General features: G+C 46.5%; 1 non-coding gene across 1 annotated transcript; it reads left to right on the top strand.

Annotated features, from left to right (window-relative positions):
- The first annotated feature begins 11,527 nt into the window (after positions 1 to 11,527).
- On the top strand, positions 11,528 to 11,600 carry TRNAK-UUU. The gene has a single exon. It is a non-coding gene; the product is annotated as a tRNA-Lys (tRNA).
- The last annotated feature ends 225 nt before the right edge of the window (positions 11,601 to 11,825 follow it).

Here is an 11,825-nt window from a genome sequence, read left to right as displayed (position 1 = left end):
CTTCTCGACTTAATACAAAAGCATTTCAGAAGCGAGTCCTGTTACCGTCTGAAACAATGCAGGCCTGCGGTAGGTCTATTTGAGACAAGATTTTACAGCTCTGTCATAAAACATATCTGAGTAAAAACACATGGTTTCTTGATCATTAAGATTTTTCCAATTGAATGGGCCAAACTTCACAATACAACGGAATTTCGTTTCTGCTTTGATACCTGTAATGAATGGTGCAATAATCCCAGAAGGCCATGAATTTTAACAAAAGATTCACCATTTCCTAAAATCTTGTGCTTATTCACTGAAATACACAAACAAACCTCTTTTCCTGATTTAGCCCCACCCACGTGAAGCATGCCCAGGCGCGTGGGCTCAGATCCACTCAGTTTGCTCCCAACAACTTCTATCTGTTGATGTCAATGCTGATTTCCTGTCCCAGGTCCCTTCTTGATGACCCTGAAAATGTTTTCTCCACAAAGATAGTGCTAATCACCTTGAAAACGGAGCAAATGGTAGGGCAAGTCAGAGAAACTGCAGGTCGGGGAAAACGTTAACCAAAATGAGATCCTGAAACCCTTCATTTCACCTCATTACAGGGACATTGAAAGAGACTGGCTGTCAGGAACACACACGTATGTCTCAGGTTCAGACTAATGGCCAGAGATCAGTTTCGGTTAAAGAGAACACAGCACACCTAAGCAATCATTCATCCCTCTTCAGAGTGGCTTTCCTACTGATTGATTCCTAAAAACAGCCACTTTGAGCAACAGGCCAATATGGGAGTGTTGGTACTTGACACACAGAGTGGCTGAAACACCCCAGCATCGTACCATAGCACAAGCTACCTCCTCCCACACTGAACACCGGACGCGTAGCAGCCACAATGGACCATATACACGTTGCACACAAGCTGCACAAGCTCCAGGCCCTGGGCGGGCATGGTCCACAATGGCCCATTTGGGCCAGGGCCCCTGCAGCACTGCCCCACCCCCATGGCTCCCCGACCCCAGCTTTGGCTTCGTGGTCTCAGATTCAGGGAAAGAACCCAAGGATGGAATCCTTCAGTTAGTCCCTGAGACGAAGTGTTTTAATGCTCCTGGCTTATTCCAGGTTCTTAAGTTACATTCACTCCCGGTGTGCTTTTCTGGCCGTGGGTGGCCAGGGGTGGGTCACCCGCGGTCCCCGCCCAGGGGGTCACCCTGCTCTCCACTGTGGTCTGAGAGGTGGGGCCCCTCACCCAGGACAGACAGGAAGGTGCAAAATTTCAGGACATACACGCTTTCCTGGGTTGGAATTTGGTTTCTGTGGCCAACTCAGGTTTCACCTGCAAGACCAGCCCAAACATGTGCGAACCTAGCCACGAAGGATGGCTAGCACGCCTCTCTGTGCATTTTAAGCAAGTCGGCTACTTGAAGAAGGAACACATGATGCCTTTACGACTGATTGTCAGTAAACAGAACTGATTTTGGATCCCATCAGCTTATTTAAATTGTTACATATCGGAGCTGAACACGTCAATTGTCCATTCCCAAATATCACTTAGCTTTTGTGATTGAAGCCTTGATAGGCATGATTCTTTACTGACTTAGTGTGCTGTCTACCAAACACTGTTCTGGGTGCTTTCCTTAGACCACACGCAGCCCCACGAGGGACACGGGACACAGAGGCACCCATGGGGCCAACCTTGGACTCAACAGAAGTCAAATCCTCTCCCCAAACTGAGATCATACATTTAGTATCCATTTAGTATCCAACATTTCTGGAAAACAGTAACTGCTCAAAACATGTTTGCTACCAGTAATGGCACTAAAATTGCAGGAAAATGAATGATTCCTGCTACCTTCCAACAACTCTGGACACTATTTACGTGAAGAAACAGAATATTCAACCTGCCACAACCAGGTACATGAATCTGCATGGGCTTTCTGAAGTAGCTTCCTCACACACACATTCATGAGCTTCCTAATTTTAGTATTGCCCTTATGAAATTTAGTGCTTGTAAGCCAATCAAAGGCTTAAACATTTTAAGCTAGGAGGACTTAAGCTAGGAGGAAGAAAAACAAGGCACATTATTTACTTAAGTTACTTGGGCAATAAGCTACTATTATAAGTAAGTATACTCAGATTTTTTTCATCTCTTCAAACCAAATTTGGCAATATAAGCTGATCAGTATTAGTGTCAATATTATATTTTATTGATTCTATGTGAGTCAGAGAAATATGCTCTCCCAAAAGACATTTTCAATCATCAGAGAAGTATTTTATGTGTAACCGGTAGAGAGACTGAAATACCTTCCAGACACCCAAGACATTGCCCATCCCTAAAGCCACAGGTTTCAGCCCTGGCCAAGCCAGCTTCATCTTTCTTACTGTGGACCTGTCCCCGGAAGGTTTCCTCCGCCTCCTGGAGTGTCCACGTTCTCATCTTTGAAAGGCTGGCTGGGTGCATTGGGAGACGATGCACTTGCAGCACACTGTGTCTGGCAGTTAGTGGGCATCCAGTGACTGCCAGGTTGCAGGAGTCCCTATGTTCTTGGGGGAAGCACCGTTTACATGAGCAGAAGGCCAGCAACGATGTCCCCTCCAGGCTACACTCAGGTTTGTTTGTCAGGAACGGAACTTCTCCACCAGCTTCCACTCTGTTTTGGGGGATGAGGGGAGGGCCGTGTGAGGAGGCTGTGGGCAACAGAGCAGAGGGAGGGGCAGCAGAGTGGCCTCAACGGAAGTGGGGGGTGGGGAGATCGAGGGCTGTACCCACTGCACCCCTCCCCCACCATCACATCACCAGCTCCAGCACCATCCTCAGGCCGTCAACTTTGGATGGAGGCTGAGAATGAAGGGACGGAGCGGGGAAGAGAGATGCACACAGCCTGTGGGGTTAAAAATAGGGAAATGACAGAAAACAGAGCAATCTCCGGGGATGCTCAAGGAGGCAGAGTCAGGAGGAAGCCCTGGAAACCAGGTCCCTCTGCTTGGGCTTCTCCGCCTCCTCTGCCTTCCCAGCTGTCGGTCTGCCTCTCAAGATCTGAGTAAGGCTCTTACTCCCCATCCCCACTAAGAAAGCTATAGTCTAGATCCCACCCATGTAAGACACTTGTGCAGCAAGGAACACTTACCTCTTAAGTTGTTAATGTTCTTACTTTTACTTCTCTAGTAATTGAACAGATACTTACTGTGGTCCCTGCACAAAGGAAAACAAAGATTTTGCTGGAAACATGAAGCTGGATGAGGCATTGCCCTGATGCTCTAGGAGCTGGCAGTCCAGGGTGGGAGGCAGGAAATGCAGAAAGAGATCATAGCAAACACAAGCGATGCTGTCACAGAAAGAGAGGGGCTCCCAAAGCCAGCCAAAGGGAGGTGGACAGATGGACGTCCTGCAAGAGGAGCCCCTCTGCTCTTGTTTATGGGAAATTGGAGGGGAGGAACAATTCAGATAATTTCTCACTGTTTTTTTGATTCAGCATGGAGGCATTAACAGCATACTTGGTGGGCTCACCAGAAGGCTGGGAAGTACAGAAAAGACAGACAGGAGGAGATTTCAAACACAGCTTGCACGTGCTTCTCAGACACAACTCCCCAGTCTGTAGTGACCGCAGGGCACTGCCCACAGTCAACAGATCCTGAGAAGGATTTCAGACCCACCCTGGGCAGCGTTCCACTGCCCAATTAAGACATGGCATTCGTGTGACAGACACCCTGGTCAAAGGACCAGACGCCGCGTGTGCCGGTGGAGGTGGCCAAGGACACCGAGGCCCCCCCATCCCCCACGCCCACTGGCGTCTCAGGCAGGGGCCACGTCAAGGGGCAGTGGACGCGGACAGCCGTGGAAGGAAGCTTGCTGTCAAGTGAGAAGCCACAGTGGCGTTTTCTGTTTCTGTTACAAGTCTAGTGTAACACGTGCACGTATCTAGAAGCAGAGTTCTCTTTTGATTTTCTAATAATTTCAGCCCCTGTGTCCTCTCACAGGGTCCCCAGAGCTACATTATGCGCAGAAGCTCAGCTGTGTGGAAGGGGGGCTGTGGGTGGGGGAAGTGCCGAGGGACAGCTCCACTGTCTCTGCAGTCTCCCCAGACCCCCAGCCCTCCCCAGGCCTTAACTGTGGATGTGCACACATGTGTGTGTGTACTTGAGTGTGCACACTCAAGTACACACACACACATATAATCGTGACATTTGGGGTAACAGCCCTACTATACCTGAATGCCACAAAATCAGCATCCTTTAACACACTCTCTTACTAATGCCTCAACCATCTCACTCCTGAGTTTTTAAAAGAAAGGATGAATGAATTTTACAAGTGGGTAAGTTTAAGCCTTACACTTTGTGTTTACCCAAAATACTCTGAAGCAGACACGGGGGCAGAATCTGCGATTTCTCACTCTGAACTTCAAGGGCTCCTGCTTGCTGCCCTTCCAAGTTCTAAGAAGCCAAGGAAAGAGAGCATCCACTGGGATACACACATTTCTATTAATAATTCCTCCTGAATCCCAGCAAGGCAGGCTCTGCTCAATGTTACTCCACAATAATGATCACACAGACTAAAAGCGACCCCTCTCCACGACATGACGCTCTTTCTGCCAGAGATCCGTCGTGGGATGTGTGACACGTCTGTTTCCATTATGAAAACCACAGCTTGTGATATGAAAATGGCTAATGAGAAGGTTTAAAGGTGGTATGTGAGCCCCTGATAATGGCACCATCCATCCTGTGTCACTCAGCCCTGAGCCCAACGTGCGGGCATCTCCTGCATCCACACAGGGCAATTTAATTATTTCTATACATGCCTGATTGGAGAAGGCAATGGCACCCCACTCCAGGACTCTTGCTTGGAAAATCCCATGGATGGAGCAGCCTGGTAGGCTGCAGTCCATGGGGTCGCTAAGAGTTGGACACGACTGAGCGATTTCACTTTGACTTTTCACTTTCATGCACTGGACAAGGAAATGGCAACCCACGCCAGTATTCTTGCCTAGAGAATCCCAGGGATGGGGGAGCCTGGTGGGCTGCCGTCTATGGGGTCACACAGAGTCGGACACGACTGAAGTGACTTAGCAGCAGCAGCAGCAGCAGCATACCTGCCTGATTAGACAGGAGGCAGTGCAATGAGAGACGTCACCCAGGCGACCCTCCTCTGTAAATAACCCCTCCTCCTCTGTCGAGCTGGTTGGGGGTCACTGTCTACTGCCCGGGTCCCCACTGCAGAGCGGGGCTCACCATGCCTGCAGGACAGTGCCTGCCAGGTCACTGGAGTCCAGAGTGGCACAAAGGGCATCTTGTCTGGTCATGGTCAGGCGCTTCTAAAGAGAAAAGGGACTTGTACCCTGTGGTCCCTTTCAGTCCTTGGAATTTTTCATCAGTTTCTGAGTCTGCTCTGGAATTTGACAGACTTAATCATGATGCCATGTCAAGGAGTTGCTGCAGATGTCGACATGATCCCTTCTAAATGACCCTTCATGGTTTCGAGAAATACCTGCCTCTGAAGGAGCCATGCCCATGAGGTCCCCACTGACCTACATATTTGTGATTCCCTAAGACTTCAAGCCCACCCTTGGCAACCGACCAGGAATGTCTGGTAGGAAAGTTTTGAGTTAGATGCTTTTGTATAATAAGTTCTGTCTGACGATGCAGGCACTCCCTTTCACGACCACACTGTGGTCTGCCAGGCGTGTACCCTGTACACAGTTGGCGTCCCCACGTCCCTCACCAGCCCCAGGCCCTGGAGGACATGTGCTCTTTGTAAACCGTCCTTTTAATGAGTTCAAATGAGACTGTTTTCGGTTACATCTCATACAGAAAATATACTTTTTTTTTCAAATAAAATGCCTACAAATTTATAGGAGAGACATACATCACTGGTAAGAAGATTCATAAACCCAGCTAATTCATACTGTTCAGATTTTATCAGTAATTGTGAACCGTTTTTATAAAATACTAGCTGACCTTTTTTGTTTTTTTCCTTCTTTCATTGTAAATATACTTGCTGATGAGGGGAACCATGGTGTTTTAACAGGTTCAGCAATTTAAAGATTGTCCCCTTTTATGTGTTCTAAGTATGGAAAGCTTTTCTGTATTATACCCTGAGTGCAGAGAAAGGCTATTAGAGAACCCTTCATCCCAGGGGGACTCAGTTCATGCTGCAGCTGCAATCTTTCTGCTCTGCAGCATCTACAGAGAGGTGAAGATTTATACAGCCTGATGTCAGACCATCAGTGACGTGCCTTATGGAGCATTCAGTTAAAATAGCAAAGTTAAAGGCCTTGCCTGTTCTTCTTAGGGCTTCCCTGGTGGCTCAGCAGTAAAGAATCCACCTGCAGGAGACATGGGTTCAACCCACGCCAGTATTCTTGCCTGGGAAATCCCCAGGGCAACAGAGGATGAGATAATTGGATGGCATCATCAACTCAATGGACATGAGTTTGAGCAAACTCAGGGAGATAGTGAAGGACAGGAAAGCCTGGTGTGCTGTAGTCCATGGCGTCACAAAGAGCTGGACATGACTGAGCAACTAAACAACAAGTGTATAGATTATTTGGGGGAGGATCTACAGTATGTTTCTGTATAATGTGGGAGACCTGGGTTTGATCCCTAGGTAGGGAAGATCCTCTGGAGAAGGAAATGGCAACCCACTCCAGTACTCTTGCCTGGAAAACCCCATGGACTGAGGTAGTCATTCCCTTCTCCAGGGGGTGTTCCCTACCCAGGGATCAAATCCAGGTCTCTCACATTGCAGGCGGATTCTTTAACAGCTGAGCCACAAGGGAAGCCCAAGAATACTGGAGTGGGTAGCCTATCCCTTCTCCAGCGGATCTTCCCCACCCAGGAATCGAACCGGGGTCTCCTGCATTGCAGGTGGATTCTTTACTAACTGAGTTATAACTATGATGATAGTGCACATAAGAGAAACTCACGTAAAATACCAGATGAAGAGAAAGCAAAGTCCTAGGACCCAAAAGTGAAATTAATAAGGCATAGGACTTTTAATTTTTAATTTTATGTCAGAATCAAGTTGGTTCATAATGTTGTGTTAGTTTCAGGAGTACAGCACAGTGAATCAGTTATATATATACATATACATCTTCTTTTTCAGATTCTTTCCCCATATAGGTTATTGCAGAATATTGAGTAGAGTTCCCTGTGCTATACAGTAGGGCATTGTTGATTATCTATTTTTATTTATCATAGTGTGTATGAAATTAATACCAAAGTCCTGCTTTATCCCACCCTCCCTCCCTCCTTTGCCCTTTTGCTAACAATAGGGTCATAGGTTTAGAGGGTTGATATACAAACATCAAACACATTTCCATAGAATAGTAATGAAATATATATATATATAATTGTAAAAGAAAATAGGATTTAAAAGCATTAAAAATATCAAAACCTAACATGCAGGGATGAATTGACAAAATGGGCAAAAGAAGACATGCAGGTGCCCACTGAGCAAACACAAAAGTGCTGAGAGTGTCTGGTCATCAGGGAAAGAGCCACTAAAACCACAGCAGAGGCCACACGCTATGGAAGAAACAGAGCCACGCTGGGCCTCGTTTTATCACTTCTGACCCTTCTGTGGGCCAGTGAGGCGGGAGGAGGTGGCCTCCGGGCGGCCTAAATGCCCCTGGCTTCCTTCCCCACATAAACAGCTCCGGGGTAGGGAGTCAGTTAGTCCACAGGCTGGCAGGGAGCAGAACGCTTGCTCAGAAATGCCTTCCAGCCTTTGTTTCCACCTCATTCCAAGTGTTCGCTGCAGCTTTCATGAAGAAAGCATTCCAAGATAAAAACTTGCCTGTGTTTCTACAAAGGCTCCAGCCTTGCTTTCTAATTTACTCTCTTAAGTGCCCTTTAAACTCCGTGGTAATGGCAGCAGGAAAACAGAAGGGGGAAAAATGAGCCATGGAATAAAGTGCATTTTGGAAAATTCACCTCTTGTATGACCACGTCTCCATTGGAAGCTCTGTAGCCAAGGCGGGAAGTTGGCAGGTAGGGGAGTACGGCTGGGGGCTCCCTCCAGGGGGCGCTAGTGGTGACGAACCCACCTTTCAAGACGCAGGTTTGACCCCTGGGTCAGGAAGATCCCCTGGAGGAGGAAATGGCAACCCACTCCAGTATTCTTGCCTGGAGAATCCCGTGGACAGAGGAGCCTGGCAGGCTACAGTCCATGGGGTCACAAAGAGTTGGGCATGACTTAGTGACTTAGCACACACAACACTCTGGAGATGACAGCAAGGTTAACAGGACTCTGAGGCACAATGCACCTAATTTCACGATGACCCTCCCTCACAGACCTCCCCCCAACTCTTCAAAATGCACCTTTTGATTGTCTTTCATTATAAATAAAAGACAATGGATGTATCAAGCAAATAGGATGGATTTATTCTAAAGTACATCCTATGACCAAACAGCCAGATTCTGAGGCTGTCTAAGTGATTTCCTCTGGGCAAGCTCCATGGAAGAACCCAAGTCTGTACTGTTGTTGTTCTTTAGTCTCGTCAGTTGTGTCCGACTCTTTGTGACACCATGGCCTGTAGCCCGGCAGGATCCTCTCTATCCATGGGATTCTCCAGCAAGAATACTGGAGCGGGTTGCCATTTCCTTCTCCAGGGGATATTTCTGACCCAGGGATCAATCCTCTATCTCCTGCTTTGGTGGGTGGATTCTTTACCACTGTGCCACCAGGGAAATCTGAAGTCTATATTCAATGCATTTAAAAACACCCAACTCTCATTACTCCCAGGGGCTTCTTTGAATGTAAGAAGTAAATTACTAAATCATATTTATATGCATGAAGTGATCTTATCTGTACCTGAGTGACGGTACAGGAAAACAGATACAGATATTTGTCTACAAATATTTGGTATGCATTCTCAGTTCAGTTCAGTTCAGTTCAGTCGCTCAGTCATGTTGGACCCTTTGTGACCCCATGGACCGTAGCACGCCAGGCCTCCCTGTCCATCACCAACTCCTGGAATTTACTCAAACTCACGTCCATTGAGTCGGTGATGCCATCCAACCATCTCATACTCTTCATTCTTCATGCATTCTCAGTTTGCTTTTAACACATGCTTATGAAGTCAGCAGGCCTGCTATTGTTTTCCAGGAGTAGTTCTAAGTATCAGTCCAGGTAACCAAATTGTGTGTATGTCTACTGAAGGTTGGTTTAGTAAACTGAGAAATAGTTTTAGTAATGGCAACCCACTCCAGTATTCTTCTCTGAAAAATTCCATGGACCGAGGAGCCTGGTGTCTGACATTAACCCGGCTCCTAACACTAATCCTCCAGGCTACAGTTCACCAGGTGGCAAAGAGCTACTGAGCACATTCAGTATCACAAAGGTATCACAGCCATTACATTGAAAAATCCAGCTGATTTCTTGTCTAAGGGACAGATACCTCCCTTAAAGAAATTTCATAAAAATTTATATTTGTGTGTATATGTACTTTGACTTTATAACCTGGATGTTCTCTCATAGAAAGGAGCACTAGGCCTGGGAGGTTTGCAGAGTGGCTTCATGATATTCATGGTAATGTTACAAGAAAGGTCCTGAAATCTTCCAGAGCTTACTTCTGAATTTGAGGTGACACATCTGATTCAGTCATTCAGTCATTTAAATACTGGGATGACCTTGATCCCTTCTGAAGGCCAGGGCAGTGCAAGTTCTCTGCCTTATCCACAAGTTGGGAGAGGAAAGGGAACAAAGCCCTGCTCTATGACTTAGCCACAGGCAGTGTACAGCACAAAGAACCTGGAGAACCCGTCATGGTCGCCTGTGTGGAGACAAGCAGGGGCAGAGCACAGAAGTGGTCATTGGTCATTGACCTGTCCGTCTGTCCTCTTGGGTCTGGGAGCCTCACAGCGCAGAGATGGTCATCAGACTCCATCCCTGAGGAGGGCTTTGTGCTCTGGGTTGTTCTTGAGCTGGTGACTTGCCTGCCTCCTGGAGACCAGGGGACCCAAGACACATCTGTTGTCTCCCACACAACTTAGGCTATTTATTTCCTTGTGGCTGAGAGTAACATCAACCCTCTTCTCCCCTCTGTGTGGAGAAATGCTCCAGGTCTGAACAAAATGAACGTTCTAGGTTCCTAAACCTTTCCCTGAGCAGAGTTTGAAAGCAGAGAAATAGGAAGATGGTATTTGAATCTAGAATTCTCATTTTGGAGCAATACCCAGGGAATCTTAGACTCCCAGAACTTCCTTTTCTCTAGCCTTTAGGTCCTTCCTCCCTCTCTCTCTTTTTCTTCCATTCTTTCTCTCTTCTTTCCTTTCCCTTCCTTCCTTCCTCTCTCTCTTTCAGCAGTCAAAGAGACTTCAAGTCCATAATTCTCTTTCTAAGAACCCCCTAAACTAACAAGGAATAAACTTCGCAACCAACACCTTTATACCCAAGGTAGTGTGATGAACAGGGCAAGGGTTTCACCACCTGGAGCTCTGGTGACAGATCCATTGCCTTCTCTCTGGGAAGAGCAACAAGCTTTGTTTTCCCTTGCTCCATGTCCACAGAAATGATTCTATGATTCACTCTGGTCTTCCTCTGCAGGCTGCTCCCCACTGCTTCCTGACAAGAAGGAAGAGGCTGTGGGTGACCTCCGCCCCCTGAACTCCACTCTCAGCAGGCTTTGGGGGAGATAGAACAGCCTCCACAGGCTCCTGCTCCAAAACCATTGCAATGAGAGAAAATCAAGTCCAGTTTTATTTGTTTACTGCTAGGAGCCCACCCCACTTAGAAAGAAAATTAAATAAGAATAACATTTTCATAAGTTGATTTTTCAAGAGAAAGTGTAGATATTTAAAATATTATCACATCCATGATCTTTCAGATGAAAATTTTCACCTAAAGAAAGGAAAGAAAGCAATCTCATCAAGTGCCAGTTTTGCCTTTTTTTTCAAATAAAAATTTAAAGGTGAAAATGTAACATAAAATTATAAAAGCTTGAATAAATAGATCTATGTATCGGGGATCCATTGTACGTACCAGCATATGCTTTGTATTTCACAAAATAGATGTTGCTAGCATTTAGATATCCAGGGCTGCCAGAACTGCAAATGTTTCCTTAGAGACCTTTTAAAAGCAGAAATCTATTTAATTCATAAAAAATTTTAATGAAAATAAATGGCAATGATACAGTTCCAGATGTTAGAGTCTTTAAACCAAATTTTCTCTTTCCTTTTTCAGAACCTTGATCTCTGCAGATGAGTGGCATTGCACTGTCCAAGGCACAGACAGACAGGTATTTATCTCCTAATTCACAATGTGAAAGGCAAAAAGTGGAAGTTGCTCAGTTGTACCTGACTCTTTGTGACCCCATGGACTATAGTCTACCAGCCTCCTCTGTCCATGGGATTCTCCAAGCAAGAATACTGGAGTGGGTTGCCATTCCCTTCTCCAGGGGATCTTCCTGACCCACGGATAGATTTCCTGCATTGCAGGCAGATTCTTTACCGCTGGGGAACACACGGCCCAACAAGGGGCACCAAGGCCTGTGACTCTCTGTGGCAACACAGGTTCATGCTCAGGCTTTAGACTCTTTATACCCTCAAAGCCTGGGTAGCTCAGCTGGTAGAGCATCAGACTTTTAATCTGAGGGCCCAGGGTTCAAGTCCCTGTCCAGGCACCAAAAAGTAAACAACTAGACAAAATAAAAATGCCTCTTAATAACAACATTTAGACTTTTTGGGGGGCTTCCCAGTGGCTCAGACTATAAAGAATCTGCCTGCAATGCAGGAGACTGCACTCAGTGACTTACTTCCTAGGCTTGTGTGCTTGTATTTAGCTCTGTGATTTAAGAAAAGGATGAGACCCGGGAAGGATAGAAAGGGTTTCTTGGCATATATAGTAG

The sequence above is a fragment of the Oryx dammah genome, unplaced genomic scaffold, assembly GCF_014754425.2.
Source record: "Oryx dammah isolate SB20612 unplaced genomic scaffold, SCBI_Odam_1.1 HiC_scaffold_24, whole genome shotgun sequence".
NCBI classification, from domain to species: domain Eukaryota; kingdom Metazoa; phylum Chordata; class Mammalia; order Artiodactyla; family Bovidae; genus Oryx; species Oryx dammah.
The sequence above is the reverse complement of the archived record's forward strand: the minus strand, read 5'-3'. Positions and strand labels throughout refer to the sequence as shown.